The sequence below is a fragment of the Phodopus roborovskii genome, unplaced genomic scaffold (genome assembly GCF_943737965.1).
Source record: "Phodopus roborovskii unplaced genomic scaffold, PHOROB, whole genome shotgun sequence".
Classification (NCBI taxonomy): Eukaryota; Metazoa; Chordata; class Mammalia; order Rodentia; family Cricetidae; genus Phodopus; species Phodopus roborovskii.
This window is the reverse complement of record NW_026126549.1, coordinates 1,850,546-1,870,897: the sequence shown is the minus strand read 5'-3', so window position 1 is coordinate 1,870,897 and position 20,352 is coordinate 1,850,546. Positions and strand designations below refer to the sequence as shown.

General features: G+C 43.2%; 1 protein-coding gene across 4 annotated transcripts in view; it reads right to left on the bottom strand.

The window, feature by feature from the left end:
* Arhgap26 (Rho GTPase activating protein 26) overlaps window positions 1-20,352 on the bottom strand; it is a 369,188-nt gene that overhangs the window by 312,284 nt on the left and 36,552 nt on the right. The window lies entirely within an intron of this gene.

Below are 20,352 nucleotides of genomic sequence, written 5' to 3'. Positions count from 1 at the left end.
AGGTCATCACAATTCTATTCTAACAGAATGTGGCATACTCTCACTAATAGACCAAACGTGGGATGTTAACATGAAAAAGAAAAGGTTGAGCATTACAAATCCTTCACTCACTCTTCCCACCCTCTACCACAATTCATTATCAGGACAAAATTATTCTTAATCATTGCCACTGTCACTCATAATTGCACTAACTGAAAGACACATAAATCACCTCATTTTTCTCAGTCAGCTATCTAAACCATACTTGATAGTAATGAACTATTTTACTAAAAATGTTCAGGAAAAAATGTTAGCAATCCTGAGCTTGCAACAAACCCTAATAACACCAGTTCCTTTGGCTTTACAAACTCATAAATCTGTGAATACTGTTTGACATTTATTGAACATGAATAACATCCCCACGTGCTATGTTCCAGAGCCTTAGCCAATGTTCTAGGGAAATGATTTAACTCACACAGACTTGGAAAGACTCACCCTGAACCACTATTTCCTCATACAAGTTACCCTTCCTCCCATTCTCATCAGATCAAAAACATACACTTTCTAACCATCCCCAAGGTAACAAATGCATAAATCCAAGCCTAAGCCATGCCTCTACACTTCCTAGTTGATGAGGTTAGAATAATGAGTCATGCTCTGACTTGGCTTGTCCCCTACATGGTGAGAATAAAACCACAGTAGAGTCAAGAACTAAAAAATGCTAAGCCAATAAATACAGCAGTTGATAAGGGGCAATGGACAGCTAGACACACATGGACATGGGCTCTTCAGTCACCATTACCTTCTTGGACAGGTGACACGAAGAAGTTCATCATTTACTTCCTTAGATTTTGTATTCTTCCTAATTATCACATCTGAAGTTGGTCAATTAACCTTGAAGGTTTTGTGCATTGTTTTTCTAATCCTCTGTGGCAAGCAAGTGCATACCAATTAAATCAGATGGTTCCTCTATCAGTGGGTGGCAATCCAAGGTAGTAGCTCTTCATGAGCGTTCCAAGGGTTGTTCTAACTCCCCCAAATTCAGAAATACTCCCTCACATAAAAGGTCCCTGAAAAACCAAACTATCCCCATTCTCACAGTAACTAACAATCATATGATTGATACTTCATGAGGACAAAACTCTTTCCTCTTAAATTCTTACAAAGATAGAATATTTTAGCTTAGTTAACAGAAAAAGGAAAGATAAGGAGGAATACTGATAACCTCAGAAAACCAAGAACCTAATCCCTTGAAACACAGTATGTAACTTTTTCTAGAGAAAACCATCTACTGGTCCTACTTCTGGCTTTAATAGACTATGAAAGGGGAAATGAATAAAGACTAGGAAAAATAATCATGAAAAAAATCCAGTATGCATAGACAAAAAGTCTACAGCACAAACTAAAGAATAGCATTTAATGAATACATACCATTTCCTGGATGCTACAGAAGTCATTAGCTAAGAAGTACCCGCATGTCTGAGCATTTACATGTGCCAGGAACTGCTAGAATTCCCATGTACATTTGTAGATCTAGCCTCCACGTGGTCCTATTATCATCCCTGTTTTGAAGATGAGAAAACTGAAGTATCTTCTGAACTTGTGTCTCCCAGAGAGTAATGCGTAGTCAAGAATAAACTTCTACATTAACTCTAGTGTCCATGATATTTATTCTCTATTACATATTTCCTCTCTTTATCGTTACCCAGCTGGTGAATGAGGTGCTAGGTCCTGGACCCCAGGATTCCTGGATACAGGATCCCATGTTATGAATCTCTACTCTACAGGCTGCATGTCACTGGACATGCAGCCTGACCTCTACACCACCACCAGAAAATGTACATACACACAGGGCTTCAAGCAGAGCCTCACACTATCATTGTCAACAATTAAGAAGATCATGTGTATAAGGCTCCTGTAACAAAATAGGAAAACTTAATATACTCTGCACATGAAAGAAAATGCATCTCATTTCCAAAAGTCATGCTTTTTTTTTTCTTTTTTGTTTCTTTCCATATCTAATTAGTTGAGTAAATGTATGCACCTAGTTTCACTTGAGATTTCTAAACCTTTCTCACGTTATCATTGTGTTCCATAAGCTTGTAATGTTCTTTATTTCCTCTTTTGTGGGTTTGTTTGTCCTAGAGGTTTGAGCTAATTATTGCACGCAATAAAAGTGTTTTTAAAATGAAAAAAAAAAAAAAACAAAATAGGAAAACTTGTGGTCAAGGATGCAAAGCTACTTTAGATCCCAAACTAATAGTCCACATAGCACCCAACCTATGCATATTGGATGGTAGCACATAAGCTCTCCATCTCTCAGCAGAAGCCAGGGTTGTCATCAAACCAAGACTACAGGACATAGGATATACCACACAACCAACAAAGGAAGCCAGCTACAACAGGGGCTTAGACAAAGCCGTGGATACTCCTTTCTCAGATCTCACCCAGCAATTTCCTAATTTTCATAAAATGAAGAGCAGTACAAAACCCCAGAATCTCTGTTTTCTTGCTCTCAGCAGATGAAAATAAAGTGAGAGACACTTAGAAAGAATTTAGTGACCATAGCAGAGGTGACAATTGACACGCAGAGGTATAAGATGAAACACTGAAATGCACAGACTCTAATGATACAGTTCAGCAATGAGGCACATAGGAACAGGCCTGAGCCATGGAGAAAAGAAGGCTCCTGCTGCAGCTCCCTCTGTTTTAAAAAAGCAGGCACATGCCCAACACTTACTCCAGGTTCTTATCAAGTATTTTAAATTTTTTCAGGACTTGGCAATTGCCATCACAAGGGACAGAGGTGCTGGTGAAAAGAAGCAGAGAGGACCAGGGCTGATCTACGTCATACCCAGGGGTGTGGTCAGGGACTCAAAGGATTCGCCAAACAACGGGGGTCTCCGGGAAGCCCTGTCCTTCCCACTGCTAAAACCCGCTAAGAATAAACACAGTGTGAAGTCAGATCACCCTGGAGAGGTCTGGAGGATCCCACACACAACCTGTCTGGTTTGCTCACCAGGACAGCCCTGGTGCCTATGTACGGTGCAGAAATCGCTATTCACCAAAGAATGCCACTGTGTGAGCCTAAACAAGTGACAGTCCTCTTAAATTTTCATCTCCCACCAATGGTATGGTGGTTATTCCCACACAGTGCAACTGTGGTAAGGGCTAAGTGAGTTAATGATGTAAACCTCATCTAGAACCTTGCTACCTCAGGACAATTCTATAGCCAACATTCAGTTTGCTAGTAATTTGGCTAAGGACACAGCAACAATGGAAAAAATATTCAGTGGCCTGTCAAATGCATGAAACACAAATTCAAATTAGTCCCTAAATTCAATATTGTCTCACTCGTCTTCAAGACCCTGTGGGAGTATTGTTCTAGTTTTATCAGTAAACCAGAAGTGGCTCTCCTGGCTAGAAATCCCATAACCAACCTAGCTCTTCTGTTCTCTCATCATCTCTTCCCAGCCATGGGATGTGAGCCATGTACAGAATTCCTCAAGGCCCAGTGTGTGGCAGATGGCAGGAAGAAACACCAACAGTGTCACCAGCAGACTTAACGGTGTCTGAGCACTGGCCCTACCAAGGACACAGATAACAGATACTTCCTGGCTCACAGAAGTTTCCTCCTCTCTACTCTGGAATCTCATCTGGACAGAGGGCCTTTCAGAACACCTCCTACAATACAGACCCCCTTGCTACTTCTCACCTTATCCCTACCTTATCCTTACCCTATCGGTTAGTCTCTATGGCAAGTCTAGCTTTATTTAAAAAATAAAAGGTCCTCAATGTACTGGGAGGAAGTATCATCCCACTAAGGAAGTACTATAGAGAAATAATGGTCCTTTGTACTTTAGGCGGCCAGTGGACAGGGAAGAAATTAAATTAAAGGAGCCAATTCTGCTTTCATAAAGGGTAGGCAATCTCCAGGGAGAAGCTACTGACACAGGCCCTTCCTGGACAGGGCAATGAGAAGTAACCAGCCCTGGAAATCTCCATGTACCCATCACCAGGCCATGCCCACCTCCCTTAGAAAAAACTGTGAGTAGCCTTGTGAAACAAGCCCCCATTAGTCAACCGCAAGATGTAAATGTAGTAAGAATTAGTAGATGCCATGTCAGTATGCTGATTTAAATCCTTAGGAGGTGGAGCTGTAATTCCCAAAGTCATAGCGTCCCTACTTTACTTAGCTGAGCCCACTTCCCAAGCTTGCTGCAGAGTAGAGTGTGTCTTGTTATTGTAGGAAAGTTTGGAACACAGACTCCATTTGCAGGAGACTTTTTTATAAAGGAAGAGCCCATTTGAACTATTTACCAGTAAGATGTCTTTGTCTGCAGTTGCAGAGGCTATACAACCCTCAGGAAATATTTAACATATGCCAGATTCACCCCAATTCTTAAAAATATATTTCCTGTGGGCTGGGGGGTACAGCTCAGAAAAAGCAGTGTTTGCCTAGCACACAGAAAGACATCCAGAACATAAACCAGTGGTGAACACGTGTAATCTCTGTACAGGCAGGAAGTTCAATAGTTCAGAGTCATCGTTGACTTCATATTGAGTTTGAAGCAAGTCTGAGATACATGAAACCATGTTTCAAAATTTAAATAAATATAAAGTTCACAAACTAGACTCTCCTGTGACATTATAGGTGCACTGATAGTTAATAAGGTCTCCAAAATCCCAGTGCATTGTTCTTGATCATCCGTGTTTATCTGACCTGCAGTCCCACCAAGGCGCTGTTATAAAGACCAACTACCATGGTGTCTCACCAGGGAGGTAGAGACAGCAAACAGTCCCCCTCCCTCTCCTGACTGTGTACCCAGCTTCCTTCTACTCCTGCCCCTTCTAATCCTGCTGGCTCCATACTTCCTAGCACCAGAGGCCAGAAGCTGCACATGAGTAATAATTTAAGGAATCACCTGTCCGGCTCTCTTACCCGGACGCCCACCCACTCTGGAGCTGTTCACAGCCGCTGGTGTGCGGGCTGCAGCCCTGCAGGCTGTCAGCTACATCAGCTGGCACTAGGACCTCTGTTCCCCCACACTTCCCACTCTGTCCTGCCTCAAAGTACAGGTGAAATACTTGATAAAGGACAACTTGAGAGACTACTATCCCAGGCTCAGCGACCTGAGGAGTTTCCAAAATCCCCATTTTGGCAAATACAAAGACTAATAAGCAGACAAAGCTCTGTTCAACAAGCAATAACACGTACTCCAGGAACCTGGCTGACAAACATCTCAGGACATGGCTATGAAACTGGCAAACTGAAGCCAGCACACACACACACACACACACACACACACTTCAAATGGTATGCAGTCTTCCACAAACAAACAAACAAAAAATATGACATGGAACCACCCAAAACATGTGTGAGTCATACCCAGCACAAGGCGACAGGAAATTATGTGAAATACTCCCTAACTATTTAGAATACAAAAAAAAAAGTTCTGTATAAACTACAAAAACAAAAGTCTTTTTTAGGGTTACAAAGAAGGTGCCCACTTTTAGATAGACTCTGGGGAGGCAAGGCAGGCTTTAAGAAAGAACAAATCATTTTGCCAAAAGCAGTGGAGAGATGAAACCTAAGGCAAGATTGCCTTTAAATAACCACCAGCAAACTAAGAGCTGTCACAAGCAATTACTACTGTTGAGTGCATGCTAACATGCACACCGTGACATTCTGATTACAATAAGATAGCAGAGCACCAATTTTTAAGATAATTTAAAATAAGGTTTCAAATAAAACTCTCAGTTTTGGTCTTATGGAGGGAAACAGGATTGCCCTCCCTCTCCCTGCAACCACACAACCACATTCTCTCTCTCTTCCCTCCCTCTCTCTCTCTCTATTTCTATCTCTATCTCTCTCGATTTGTGAGCAATTCTTGCTTCGAAATCACTTTACTAATACTGAATATGGCAAGGTGACTCAGTTTGTTCCCAATACAAAGACAGCAATGTCCAAGGCCACAGAGTCCCCGCGGCCAAGCCTGGAAGAACTAGGACTGTGACCAGACAGAAAAAGAGAAACACCCAGAAAGGAGGGCCTTCTGCATGGCCCCAAATATCCCGTGCTTCCTGAAGGTCAGTGCCATGGTCTGAGCACAAGCACTAAAATCATCTAACCAAGGATTAAATGCTTAGCTCTACCTTCACCAGCTAAATGGCACGAATCAAGTTACTTTAAAAGTTTGCTCAAATGTAAAAGGAGATGGCTCACACCACCTGCTCCATAAGGTCATTGGGAAAATTAAACAACAAAATGCCAAGTGCTAAACACAGTGCCTATCTCATAGACAGAACTCAAAATACAATAGCTGCCACTGCCAGTACCATCAATACTTCAACAAAATGAGAGCTCAGTAGTAAGCCAGTTCCCTTAGTGATCCCTATAGGACTTACTCATTCAGTACTGACTTTTCCCCATGTGATGAGCACCATCGTGGAAGTTAGGTAGGCAACAAACCCTAATCTGTTGGCAACATGTCCAAGTAACCAATATGGTCCCTAAAGATGTGGACTAATACTCAGCATATGTAACAAAATAGTACAAAAACCTAAACTATAATTTAGAATGTATTCAAGTTGTTACATGGATTAAGTCTCTCTTTCCTCTCTCCACTCTCTCTCTCTTTCTGCCTCTCTGCCTCGTGTGTGTGTGTGTGTGTGTGTGTGCGTGTGTATGTGTGTGTGTATGTGTGTATGAAGTACTACATTATATCTGCTCCCTTCACAGGTATTACACTGAGATTCAACCCTGCAGTTTTCACCCACAAAGGGTTAATGTTCAATAATGGGTTAAAGTTCATCAGTTGCTAAAGGAGGTGTCAGATCAATGCACACTAAAATGAAAGCAGCCTGCCTCATCAGAGATGAACAGAGCCTGTGCGTAAGTAGCCAGAAGACATACAATCACAAAAACTAAAGTGTATGAACATCCAGCTGACTGCGTTTATTAACTGTGAGGGTGAGTCATCAAGCAACTTTCTGGGTAAATGTAAGACTAAACGGCCCTATTGTTGACAATTCATCAAAAAGTTAGTGCAATGCAATGAAGCATGAGCCAACTCTGGCAAAAGGACAAGAAGAGAGAGATAAAAGATCAGCAAAGACCTCTCCAAGACAACCACAATAAGCTGAAGAGTCACAGCCATCATTTACATCAAATGAAACTCTAAACGGAATGCTTAATTGGGCAAGGGGGTAGGGTGTGTTTGGCAGATAATATTTTATCACCTCCATCTTTTTATTTCCCTCAAAGGCTTAGGTCAGCTGCAAGTGTATGGCTAACCTAATAGCTAACTAGTGTAGGTCAAAATCCCTTTATCTAGGTATGACTCAATCTATGATCAGCTGAGCACCAATATATAGAAGACAAAAAACAAGAACTATTCTTAGAAGCACCCTATTTTCTAAGTAGGGCTTGAGGAAACATGGCATTTTTAAAAAATTCTTCTTAACACAGAGATGCTTTGAAAACTCTCCAGATGGGGAGAGTTAATCAGACCAAGTGCATCTCAAATTTTAATGTTCAGGCAAATCACCTGGGTATCTTGGTATACCTCCAATTCTATGAGGACCAGATGGAGTCTGTGACTACATTTCTAACAAATCCCCCAGGTGGTGCTGATGCTGCTGGTCCATGAACCATAGTTTAGAAAGCAAAGGAACTCTGACCATCCAGCCATAGTCTATTGATTGAACATTCCCTTCTCATGAGGCAACTATTCAGGGTTACAGATGGCTCCAGGATTACAGTAGAAACCAAGGGCTAGATTACCCAAAAATACAAATATGCATTTGCAGGTGTGGGTTCAGACACATGAAACTTCCAACTCTAATACATACAGGCCACCGAAGAATACACTGAAGAAGAATGAATTCCACAGCGATGAGATCTACCTTAAGAAGCCTGTCATGTACTACCACCACCGCCATAGGATGGCAGCGTGATGGGGCGGAAGGAAACATGCCTGACAAGTGTGCAGGCAATTCACCCTCTTACCCTCGCTCCAAAGTAGAGTAGCAGACCCCTTGGAGATGGAGGAGTGCTAAGTAGTCAGAGAACAACACAACTCAGAGCTCTGAAATCTGGCTCCAGTAATAGTCCTCTCATTTTTTGGCTTAAGCTCCATCGCAAGGAATCTTCCTTTCTTATTAATAGTATCCTGTCTGTCTGTCCTAAACAGACAGAGACTGCTAAACCCACCATGTCCTGGCACAGCCTTCCGGGGAAACATGAAGTCTACCCTAGAACTAAGGGAAGAAGACTAGCCATGTCGGTTCTCATGTTAGTTATGCTTACAGGTTCTGTTACAAGCAGACTCTATTTCATAGTTCCAGGGAAGATGATGAAAACGCATACATGTTGTACCTGGTGGTCTTTGAAGTGACTTCAAAAGGTCTAGTTATCAGTATGCTATTATCATTACACCTTTATATACATGAAGCAACCAAGAACCATTCCAAAGAAAAGGTTTCTAAATTGAAGGGCCAAGCCTAATTCTATCCTTCCTACTACCCTTCAGATATAACGCCTGCTATCTGAAGCCATACTAGTGGCCTCCACTGTGACCCACAAATGTCTCTGGCCGACTTTTTAAAAAGATATTTATTTTGTTTATTTTTATAGGTGCTTTGCCTGCATGTGTGTCTATGTACCACATGTATACAGTGCCTGCAGGGGCCAGAAGAGGGTGCCAGACCCTCTGGAACTGGATTAGAGATGGTGGTGTTCCATCATGCAGGTGCTGAGAATCGAACCAGATCCTCTGTGAAAGAGCAAGCCAGTGCTCTTAACTGCCAAATCATTTCTTTACTCCCTCTGACTGCCCTTTAACTGCCACTGTGGCCAGGCATGTTTTTCTCTAATGCCAGATTTAAGATTACCCAAGCCTTCAGCTCCCGAGTTGCTCATTGTTCTTTCTTAACATGTTGGACAAAAAAGAACAAACCCAAACACAATACAGCTGTTCAGTGAAAAAATAATCACCTTAATAAGAATCCCTTAATAATTTGTATTCCAAATTTATCTGGCAACATTTTGTCCAAGTATCTCAGAAGCTCTTGACAAGAACATCTTATCAGGATCCAAAAATACCCTAAGGATGTTGGAACAGGTCAGAATTGGATTCTCAACACTCAGATCTTTCAGTTAGGTAATGCTCCTCAACATGAGGTCCAAGAATGGCCTGGCTGTCACCTACATGTTTCTGAAATGCACATTCAAGGCTGTCATTGGAAATGCCAAATCAAAATTGCTCAGGAAGGAAACTGCATTTTTTAATTCTCTGAAGGTCCCAATGCACATTAAAGTGCTAAAGCAAAAGCTACCCAACCCAGAAAATAAAAATACAGGTAAACAAGTAATTACATGCAAGATGTTACCCACAGTTTCAAGGGCTTCCAAGATAGGAAGCCCTCCCCCACATTAGCGCACTTGAAGCCCACCAGTCTAAGCACTTCCCAAGTTCAATCCTCCATACCCTACCTTTTCTTTTACATTAAGTCCATACTGCTTAAATTGTTTAATAAACTCATTTTCCTTACATGTATTATGAAAACAAATTTCATATTAAATAGATGTGAAAAGTGGGTTCGGCTCTTAGTTTATGTTTCCTAAACTAATGTTGTAATTATCAATGCAAAATACTGTCACCATACCACCTCCCTTATCAACTATATCAGAGCAATCCCTCTCTTAGGGACTCAGTGTGTCACCAAGATATCTGGAACCATGGCACTTTATGGCATAAGATGGAGGGGTGGCTACTCTGAAGAACCCCAGAATTGTCTTGTAGCCTCCATCTACACACACCTGATAGAGCACACTACAGAAAAGACAGAAACTGTACCACCAGTAGAGATGTCAGCCTGTCCAGATGCCTGGATCTATCTGCTCACCTGCCCGCAGCCCAATCTTCTCACTGTTTGGACCATAGTGGACAGCCGAACTAGCTGAGTCAGTCAGCTTCTCTTCAAAGAATTTGTAATTAGGGCCCATGGGAGCTTGTTGATTGATACGACCACACAAACAGAGGGATCTGGATATCTTTCTGTCTTATGCATATACTGAAACAGAACAGGATACTCCACTATAGAGCTGTGTGGAGACAGTAGGAGCACCAGGAAGAAAGTGCTAACAATCTGCACTCCTGACTGCTAATTCCTGGTTCTAGACCTGGGTACTTCCTGATTTGTGATGCATGAGATAGCCCAATATTCCATTCCCTGCCCCTGGCTTTGGATGGTTTGAGAACAGAATAGCTCCTTGCAACCAAATCACCCCTAACTACAACTCATTGTGATGTTCAGTTTGGGAACACAGATGGACAAGTAAAGTTAAAAGACACTTAGGACCAAGATGGGTATCCTTCCTAGACATACCATGAGAGAGAATGGAGTTTGAACAGGGCAGAGAAAGGGGATTCTAATGAAGATTCCTTCACACTACTCCAAGTGAAAGGTACCAGAAAGAGGAGCTGACTCAAGGTTACCTGAGTTTCTCCTTCCTGTGTATGGGCAGGAAGAGTCAGAATAATAGCAATTGCAGCGGTGGCACAGCTAAGAAACAGCTGTTCTAAACCCCAGAGTTTGAGCTCTTAGCATAATACTACATTGCCTTACTAGTCAGACAATAGGTAGGTAGGTAGGTAGGTAGGTAGGTAGGTAGGTAGGTAGATACACAGACAGACAGACAGACAGACTCTGGGAAACCTGGTATCTGTGTGACAGCACAAGGTGAACCATCGTGCCCAGCACTGTCATTCTCATCTTCAATCCCAACACTTAAGAAGTTGAGACAGGAGAACCACCCCCACATTGAAGGCCAACCTGCACTACATGACTCCAGACCAGCCCAGACTATACACTGAAACCACCCTGTCTCAAAACAAACACGCAGACAGACAAAACTGCTGTCACCAAAGGAGTAGCCCTACAATAGCAAGGAGCAACCTGACTCCTGGGCTAGTGCCTGACTCCAGCCAGCAGTGCCACACCTATGGGCACAGCAACAAGAAAGAAGGGTGTGCAGAGGTAAAAGGCTAAGATGCTGTGCCACCCTGACAAGACATGCGGTGGCTGACTAGAACAAAGAACAAGGATCTGTGGAGCTGGCGTGGACCCAGGCTACAGACAAGAGACTAAATTAGAGTACCTAGTTTTTAAGCAGTAATTGGTATATGGCTTTCTCTTTTGTGGTCCCACATGGGGTGAAAGAGAAGACTTCCTCCCAGGCCAGACAGAACTAAATGAGTCTGCCAAGAGCCAAGCTGTCAGAAGTCCTAACAAATGCTTGGTGGGGGGATATAAGATGTGCTAAAAAAGAGAGAGCAAACCTTAACCACAGCCTCAGAGCCCATTTGGATATCCCTGGGATCCCTCTGCTAAATACGGAAGCCTAGAGCAGACAATTAACCTGTCAAAGTTCACAGAAAACTTTAAACTTCTAATCCCTGAAGTTCAAAAAGATTGCAAGCCTTGTCAGGAAGCTTTACACAAGTCACCTGGTCCTTTTAGTGTTGCTGCAGCTAACTGACCCTGGGACAGAGTGCTGCTAAAAATTCTACCTGCCACTATCTCTGCCATGGTGGTGAATAATGCACTCTGATGGGCATAAATGAAATTACCCCCTTGGCCAGCACTGAGGCAAGTACCCACGCTGGGTTACTCTGTCCACACCACCTCTTGAGAGGCATCACTAGTTGTAGCTGACTGGGGATGAGGAAGCAGTCAAGGTCAAAAACCAGGAGTAACAAAGATGCCAGGATGATATAGCAACCCAGCCCAAGATCCAAGTCCATCTGAGGGCACTTTCCAGAACCACAACACTATCCTCTCAGTTGTTCCCCCACCCTGCACTGCCCACTTCACTCGGCTCCCTTCCCCACTACCCTCTCTCAAAGGAAGACATCCCCACCCACCCACTCGTTTTCAGTCCCAGGTTCCAACAACGACTCTAGGAAAGTGACATTCACCACTTTTCCCTTGGCAACTCCTATTCTTCCAGCCACCTGCTGAGACACAGCACCTGAACACTGTGCTGGCACCTCTATCCTAATCCTTGCCCGCCCACCCACCTGAACTCCTTGTTTCTGGCACGGAGAAGAGAACTGACATTTAGTGAACTTCCCTTCACTTGCCAAGCACCATGTGGGGCCCTTTCATGTCCCTGAATACGAGAGAGGCGAAATCCCACCATCCTGTCACCCTCCACATCCCATCCATGTTTTCTCCTCTCCTAGGACCCCACTTATCCCCTTTCTTCCCATATTGCCTGGTCTGTCTTCATGCATCATCCTCTGGAGTGCAAGGCAGATTCCCACCACTGACCCAAGTATCTCATCTGATACTGGAGAGCTGCCACCACCTGGCTCTGACATACATTCTAACTTCCTACCCACCACCTCTCTGCAAGCCTGCTGGGCCCCAGCCAAATCACATGATTCCCCTTCCCTGGTAGCTTGCTGAACTTTCCAAGACCTGTTTGCATAGTTCCTTCTAGCTTGCTTGCCTTTCCCTCCCCTGTCTTCAGAAGGCCACGTGAAAATACTAGATTAAGAAATGGGTTAATACTTAAGAAAGAGCTAGCCTATAAGAAACAAGTACCTGGCCAACAGCATTATATCAAATACAGAGTCTCGGTGTGTTAATTGGGGCTGGCCCAGCAGCAGGACAAGACCAGCGGCGGGAAGAAAAACCTACTCCTTATACTCTCTCTCTCTCTCTCTCTCTCTCTCTCTCTCTCTCTCTCACACACACACACACACACACACACACACACACACACACACACACACACACACACTGGTGTCTCAAGAGATACAGAGAAGGCATTGTCTATAAGATGCCTATGCTTCTCTCACAGTAGAATATGACTGTATCTACATGCAAGCTTTAGCTTCACTCATTTACTATTTTTAAGGTACTATTTTAACTGTGTTCTATTAGAGAGTGGTAAATCCTTAGTAGTGCAGACTGGATGAGCTTTACTTCTGCATTCTCCATTGTATTTAATTCATCATTTACCTAAAGAATTTTCATATACTCAGCACACATACATACCCAGTGTGTACTGTATGCTATAATGCTGCTATAATGTGTTCATAATATGTTGGGGAAGCACATACACACATACACACAAACACACACACACAGCATAGCTACTACCTTCCTGGGTATGGTGATTAATTTTACTTATCAGCTTAAAATGGTCTACACTCAATTGGGAAGAACGTCTCAATAAGGGATTCTTTACACTTGGGTTACACTGGGTTGTCTTATGAGTATATCTGTAGGGGATTGCCTTAAATTAACTGATGTAGAAAGACCAAGCCTACTATGGGTGTCGCTATTCCCTAGGCAGGGGATCATGAACTGTAGGAATAAAGAAACCAAGCTGAGCACAAACAAGCATATAAGTGACTATATGTATTCATTTCTCTCTTGCTGAGACAGTGGATGTGATGTGGAGATGCTCCTGCCTTCACTTCTCCACAGTGAAGAACTATATTCTGGAAGAGTAAGCTGAAATAAACCCCTTTATTCTATAAATTTGTCAGGATATTTTATCACAGCAAGATAAATAAAACTAAAACAATGGGCTTCTCATCTCCAGGCAGATACAAGTCAACCAAACCTTGCCCAAGTAAGTGTGTATCTGATAACATCTAGCTTTGTAAGGAAAAATGGGACAAAGGACCAGGAAGACTAGCTTGGGGAAGATGCTCCCTGAAAGATCAGCAGTGAAAAGAAGTAGCCAAAGTATTCAAGGCCCTGTGCAAAGACCCAGTATGGCTGAAGACGCTAAAGGAAGCTAGGGAGTGATGCAAGATAGGGAAAGCTAGTGTGTACAGCAAGGAATGAGTATGAACACATATGACCCCTAACTAGGATGTTTTACCCACCAAACTAACCAACCCTATATGTGTAACAAAACACCAACTATAATTCAAAATATGCTTCTTTCATCTGAAACATCTTTCTCTTTAGGTGTAAAAGTTCTTCTCTTTAAAAAGATCAAAGTACATTCTCCTAGCTAGCATCAGAAAAGCAAATGAGGTTGGAGCCTGGTAAAAAATCATGTAATTCCATAAGCAATACAATGTAGATTTGACCTTGAACTAGAAGCTAGCAAATAATTGGGGAAATGTCAGTGTCCTACCCTGGTAATAAGGGCAGAGGCTACCAATCACTGAGCATTGATAAGGAGTGTTACAATTACTACCTCACTAGATTTTCACAACAGCCCAGTAAGATTCTCATTCAAATTTAAAAAAAAAAAAAAAAAAATGAAACCCAGGGGCAGAAAGATGGTTCAGTGAGTAAGGCTGTTTGCCACCAAACCTGGCAACCTGAGTTCAATCCTCAGGATCCACATGGTAGAAGGAGAAAACTGACTCCTTCAAGTTGTACTCTGACATCCATTTACTTGGTGTCTACACACATGTACACTTTTTCACAGGAGGGAACACACATGCACACACACACACTAAATAAAAAGTTTCTCTTGAGCAAGGCCTCACTATGTAGCTCTGGCTGACCTGGAACTCACTATGTAGATCAAGCCGGTCTTAAACTCACAGAGATCTACCTTGGAGTACTTGAATTAAAATAATGTGCCACCATGCCTGGTAACAAAATATAATATAAACCTGAAGCTCCATTAACACCAGTTCACCCATGTGAGAAGCAAATCGAGGTTCTAGCCAAGTCATGGGACCCCACAATCTGTAACTTTTGACCATCATCCTTCAGTGCATTACAAAGAGATACCCTGTCAATATTTTGGAATTCCTGCCCACTTATTTACCTAGCCTTGTTGCACCAAAACTCTAGGTAACTGAGTACCTACCATGCAAGTCAGAGATCATCTCAGGAAGAATCCAGTGGATGGAACTTCTGCTGTCTGCTCCCTTCCTGTGCCATGTCTCCCTCAAAACAGCCCAACTCTTCCTCCAATTTGAATAAAGATCAGTCTTCCAGGTCATCACAATACTCAATGTCCTGACAGAACAGGAACTGGAAACCAATGAATCTCCTTAAACTACATCGCAGCCAAAGTAAACAGACACCAAGCCCCTCTTGCAGTACACTGAACAGAAGGGGTCAGGGGGGCAACACAGGTTACCGGAAAGCTTTAGCTGTGGCTTTTCCAGCTCTTGACACATTTCTAAGTTTTGTCTGGAGGGCAGTGTCACTTTCACTGTCAACAAGTCTTTGTCATACTAATAGCTACCACTCTCCTGCCTCAAGTCCTGCCTGGAGGTCGCCAGGACACAAGGACAAATGAATCTTGCATGCTGGTTGTTTGTAAAACTGTCTGCCCATCTCCAATCTAGCCAACTCTCCAGAGGATCAGTCAATTGTCCTGAATAACCAACAAGATTTCATTAAGCCTAGTGCCCACACCCAAGTTCAAAGCCAGCCAATTACTCCCTTTTGCCCTCAAGGATTGGCTTGAGCAACTCAAGGTCCTGGGGTAAAGTCAGCAATTTATAGCTGCATTCTTGAGACACACTGTTATAGGCTAAATCATGTTAAATAAAATTCATACATCCTAACTCCTAGTACCTCACCACATATCTAGAAACAGCCTTTAAGGAAGTAATAAAGATAAACTACAGTCATGTATATAGACCTTAAGCTAATATGACCAGTCACCTCATAAAGAAATTAAGACGGAAATATGCACAAAGGAAAGACGATATGAAGCCTCTGGGAGAAGGGGACCACCTACAAGGCAAAGAAAAACACCTGTAAAGAAATGTCCCTGCCAGAGAGAGAGAGAGAGAGAGAGAGAGAGAGAGAGAGAGAGAGAGAGAGAGAGAGAGTGTTTGTGTGTACACAGGTATCCTTAGTTCCAATGCAGCTGGAGTTACAGGCAGTTAGGACAAATAGAATATTTCTTTTTAAAAGTGAATGGAGTTAAAACACAGTTAAACTTCTCCATAAGCAAGCACTCGAGCTTTTACTTGAAAACCTGTTTTAGACCACAGTTGTGGTAAGCTTTTCCTGTAAAGAATTGTGTTAAACAAATGCTGGCAGCAACTGTCATGTCAGGATGTCTGCCCAAACAACCCTCACACCAAGGGAAGGAAGGAGGAAACACTACAGGGGTGGAGGCAGGAGACAAGGGACCCTGCCACAAAAGATTCTTTCCAAGAAATGTCATCCGGGAGATGAGACTTCAACTGAACTGGACAGCTGAGTGATGAGTAAGTATTCCTCAGTGGTGACTGGGAGTTTTGAGAATCCCAGGGCCAGGTGAGGAGGCTTCAAGCCATGAGAAATTCCTAGAAACTGAGATGGTTCAGTCGCTAATGCCAAGAAACATGGAGAGGAGGCTGCAGGCAGTTGCTTCTGAGCTAAAGCAGGAGTGAAATGATCAGACTGACTTGCATTCCTGGAGCAATGCTAGACACACAGGAACCATAAGTAAAGGACTAGCAGTTGTCAAGCAGTGGCTGTGAGTCAGGCACTGTGCTAACATGCTTCATGTGCACCAATCCATTTCGTTCATTTGCACCTCACAAACCCACAGCTGATATGTCTGCTTCTACTTCCATATAAGTTCTGCTGAGGTGTGATATACTCCCAACCTCCTGCTTCCTATTTTCCTCACTAGACTATCTCTAGAGCCCATAAGCAGTGACTGACTCATGAGCACACAACATTTATTAGATAAAAGAAAAAGGAGGTAGCTGGCCTGAGACTGGAGTCTAGGTAGTTCTCCAGAGCTCATCCTCTTGGCTGTTGCTTCCTACCCCACAGAGTGGAGCTTGCTAGAAATGGAAGCAAAATCACCTGATTTGGAGAGAGTTGCATTCACAATACACTGAACAGAGATGTCTGCACACTGAACAGTGGTGATCTTCTGCCCTGTACTGATCCAAGGGCTAGTGTTTGTAGAGAACAAGAAAGGGGCAGCCCAGACAAGAGCAGAGCACACAGTAGCCAAGAACACGGCTTTCCCCATCTGGCAACACCCCCTGAAGCATCTTGCATACCAGCCTTGGATATAGTCACTAATTCACCTTAATAACAGAAGAGAGGGGGGAAAGGGCTAGATAGGGTGTGTATAATCTCATGACCCTTCTGCAATCTGCTGAATCAAGGTGCTACAGTCTGCAATGCAACTTCTCCCCAAGCATGGTGCCTATATGGCTTAGTGGTATCTGGAGTCATCCAAGGTGACATACAGACAATAGAGTTCACATAACAAATTTTCATTTAACTTTCTATTGGGGAAAATCAGATTAGCTCTTTAGGGAACCAAGAATATCCTTTGAAATAAGACCAAAGACTCTCCAACTTAAAAAAAAAAAAAAAAAAGAAATTAGTTAAACAATGGAATAGATGTTGCATCCATGTGGCAGGCAATGATGGAAGTGATTAGAGTTAGGAAAATATTGGTTTCCTGGTACTTTCTGGGTTTTATGTATCAAATGTCCCCATCCTTGCAACTCTCAAACCCACCCAGGTGTGTCATAGTTCAAAAGGAAGGGAGTTCCCAGACACTACATTTTCCAAATTCTCCTTAACAAATGACTATACACCAGAGGGAGAGATGAAGAGGGGGGAGAAGGGCAGACAAACACAAAAGGCATGTTCACAAAAATGACACCAGAGCTCGGCCTGAAGCTGAAGCCCTGCCCTCTGCCTGGAGAGGGCTGGGACACAGAGCTCCCTTTGACACTACCCTAAATCCCACTCCATTCTTCTGAGAGGGCAGCTCAAATCGGCGCTGTCCAAAGAACTGCACCGAGGTCTCTGAAACTTGATCCAACCATAACACACAATGAGGCCTTCTCTCTCTGATAAAGTAGGAGCCCCTCCCAGACAAAAGTCAAGGCCCATTCTGAGAATTCCCTCAGCCACAAGAGGCCTCCTCCTCAACTTCCCTGCTTGAAATAATTGAGTAGCAGGTAGCTAGAGATATGAGGGGTTCTAAAACAGAACAAAGTGAAAGAGAGAAACACTTTCTCTCACAAATTCATGGTATCTTATAGGAGGGTGCAAGGGGAGGAAAGCCTAAAAGGAAAGCAATTGAGTGAGGGAATCTATCTATTGGTAGTGTGCACTCAGGAGACCGCAGGTTCGATCCCCAGTGCTACACAAAGGCAGTATGGTTATGCACGCCTGTAATCTTAGCACTTGGGAGGTGAAGACAGGAATCATAAGTCCAAGTTCATTCTCAGCTTTACAGTGAAGGCCAATCTGACATATCTTAAGGGCATGGGGGGGGTCAATCTTCTCAATAATCTAGTACTTTGTACATTAATTAAAATGAACAAATGATATTCTAATACAACAGAAGGAAAGGGAAGGGAAGGGAGGAAAGCACAGCCCACACTTGCCTAGGGAAGCTCTATGAGAACAGAGACTTGTCTTTCTCACACTGCATTCTCAGAGCCAATCACAATCTGATACTCAGCGGAGACCCAACAAACTAGAGCTGAATGAATAAGATGAATGGATGGGGTGAGTAGAATGAATGGGGGGATAGGTGGGGATGACTAGATGGATGGTTTGGGCAGAGTTGGGAGCCAGTGAGTGACTGAGACATCGTTCCTCCCTTCCCGCTTAAGAACTAGCAACTATATGAAGAAAGAGACCTCATCCTAGGAATTACTTCTCCCTGTAGGAGAGTGACTGGAGGACTTTTGAACTCAAAACCATCAGAGCTCATAGGTCAGCAATATAAGTGACGCCTGGTTGTTCCCCAGGACTTGTCCTCACACACCAACTTCTAGTGTCTGAAACAAAGGAGCAGAGTGAGGCTGGCAATACCAACTTGCATCAGCTGATTGAAGGGCTCTCTCCTGCTAAGTTCAAAGTCCTTTACATCTTGGCTTCTCTCTCAAGGGACCTATATTTGGAGCTCCCCCTTCCTCCCCTCCCCCCCTTTTTCTCTTTGCTTATCTGCATTTTCTAATCATTCTACAATGAAGATAGATTACTGGAATAATAAAAGTGCCTAACAGACTGATAAAATACACAAATAAGATCATTTAAAAAAAATAAAGAAGGGAAGAAAGGAAGGAAGGAAGAACAAAAGGAAGGAATAAAAAAGGAAAGAAAGGATGGAAGGAAGGAAGGACACCAAAAAGACATACTTTACAGTTACATTTTAGCATTTGTAAATGCTAAAAGTTAACACTGTCCTTTCATGCAATTGCAGTCAACCATGTCCTTTGAAAAACAAGTAGTAAATCTGTGATAAAAGTCTGGAGTTAAAATCAGAACACTGGCCACCAGGCACTTATCTTATAAAGGGGGACAGCTATCTGATGGGTAGGGTGCCAGTATCAGGAAAGCACAATTGCCATGAGCTAATAAGTCAGTGGCCACATATTGACAATGCATTTACTTGCTCTACTTCATCCACAAGGAAAGCAGCTGGTCTACATCTCCCCTCATTCAGTCCCATGGTCTCCTAAAACAGTGTGAAACCTAAAGGAGAAATAGAGAAATCCTCCCAGCTCTTCCTTTTCTAGGCATCTTCCTCACTAGTATGTGACCCAGCATTTCAAACAGCTGTGAGAACCTGAAGAGATCAGGTTAAAAGCCCCCTGTTCCTTACCAAGGGCAGGCTTGGAGGAAGCCACCAACCAGTGAACGGTTCACACAATCCTGTCTTTTGTCCCATTGACAACCAGAAGCACCAAGGCAGTGGCACTCACTCACATCCGTCTCAAGAGCCAAGGTTGTAATGCAGTATAAACCTGAACATTCCTGGGACGTATCAACAGAAGGGGTGTGGAGGGCAGCCAAGGCAAAGACTTCCCAAAGCTAAATCAATAGAGCCAGCTGTAGACAGAGGGCAGCAAATAAAGTGTGTAAGATGCAGCCAGTCTAGCCTTGCCGCCCTGGGGACATTATTCAACAATGTCTGTGAAATCTGTTCCCAGCTCCCTTCTTATACACCGAGCCTCTGCTGCCCTGCTGAAGTGCTGGGCCTCTAGAGTAAGATCTGGGGTCAACTGTTGATGCGAGACACCCACTCTGGTTTATGCAACAGACTGGTTTATGCAACAGTGTTTGGCCCTTCACAGGCAGTGGGCTCCACATCTCACATCTAATGGGAAGTTCGGTAAACAAGTTATTACATACTCGACCCAAAGCTGCCTCACACAAAAAACGAAACCACACCTACCTAACACAGCTGCTCCTAGGGTCAAATGGCATCAGCCTACCCTGAGTGAGCTTAGTTAATCTCAGGCTTTGCAATTCCAAGCAGACCACCACTGCTAATGTCATTACCAGCTAGAGAAAACTGCTAAGCCTACTTCTGGATCATGTCGAAGAAAAAAATCCCACCTGCTTATCCCAACCTAGAAAATGTGTACATCTATAGAAAGCATC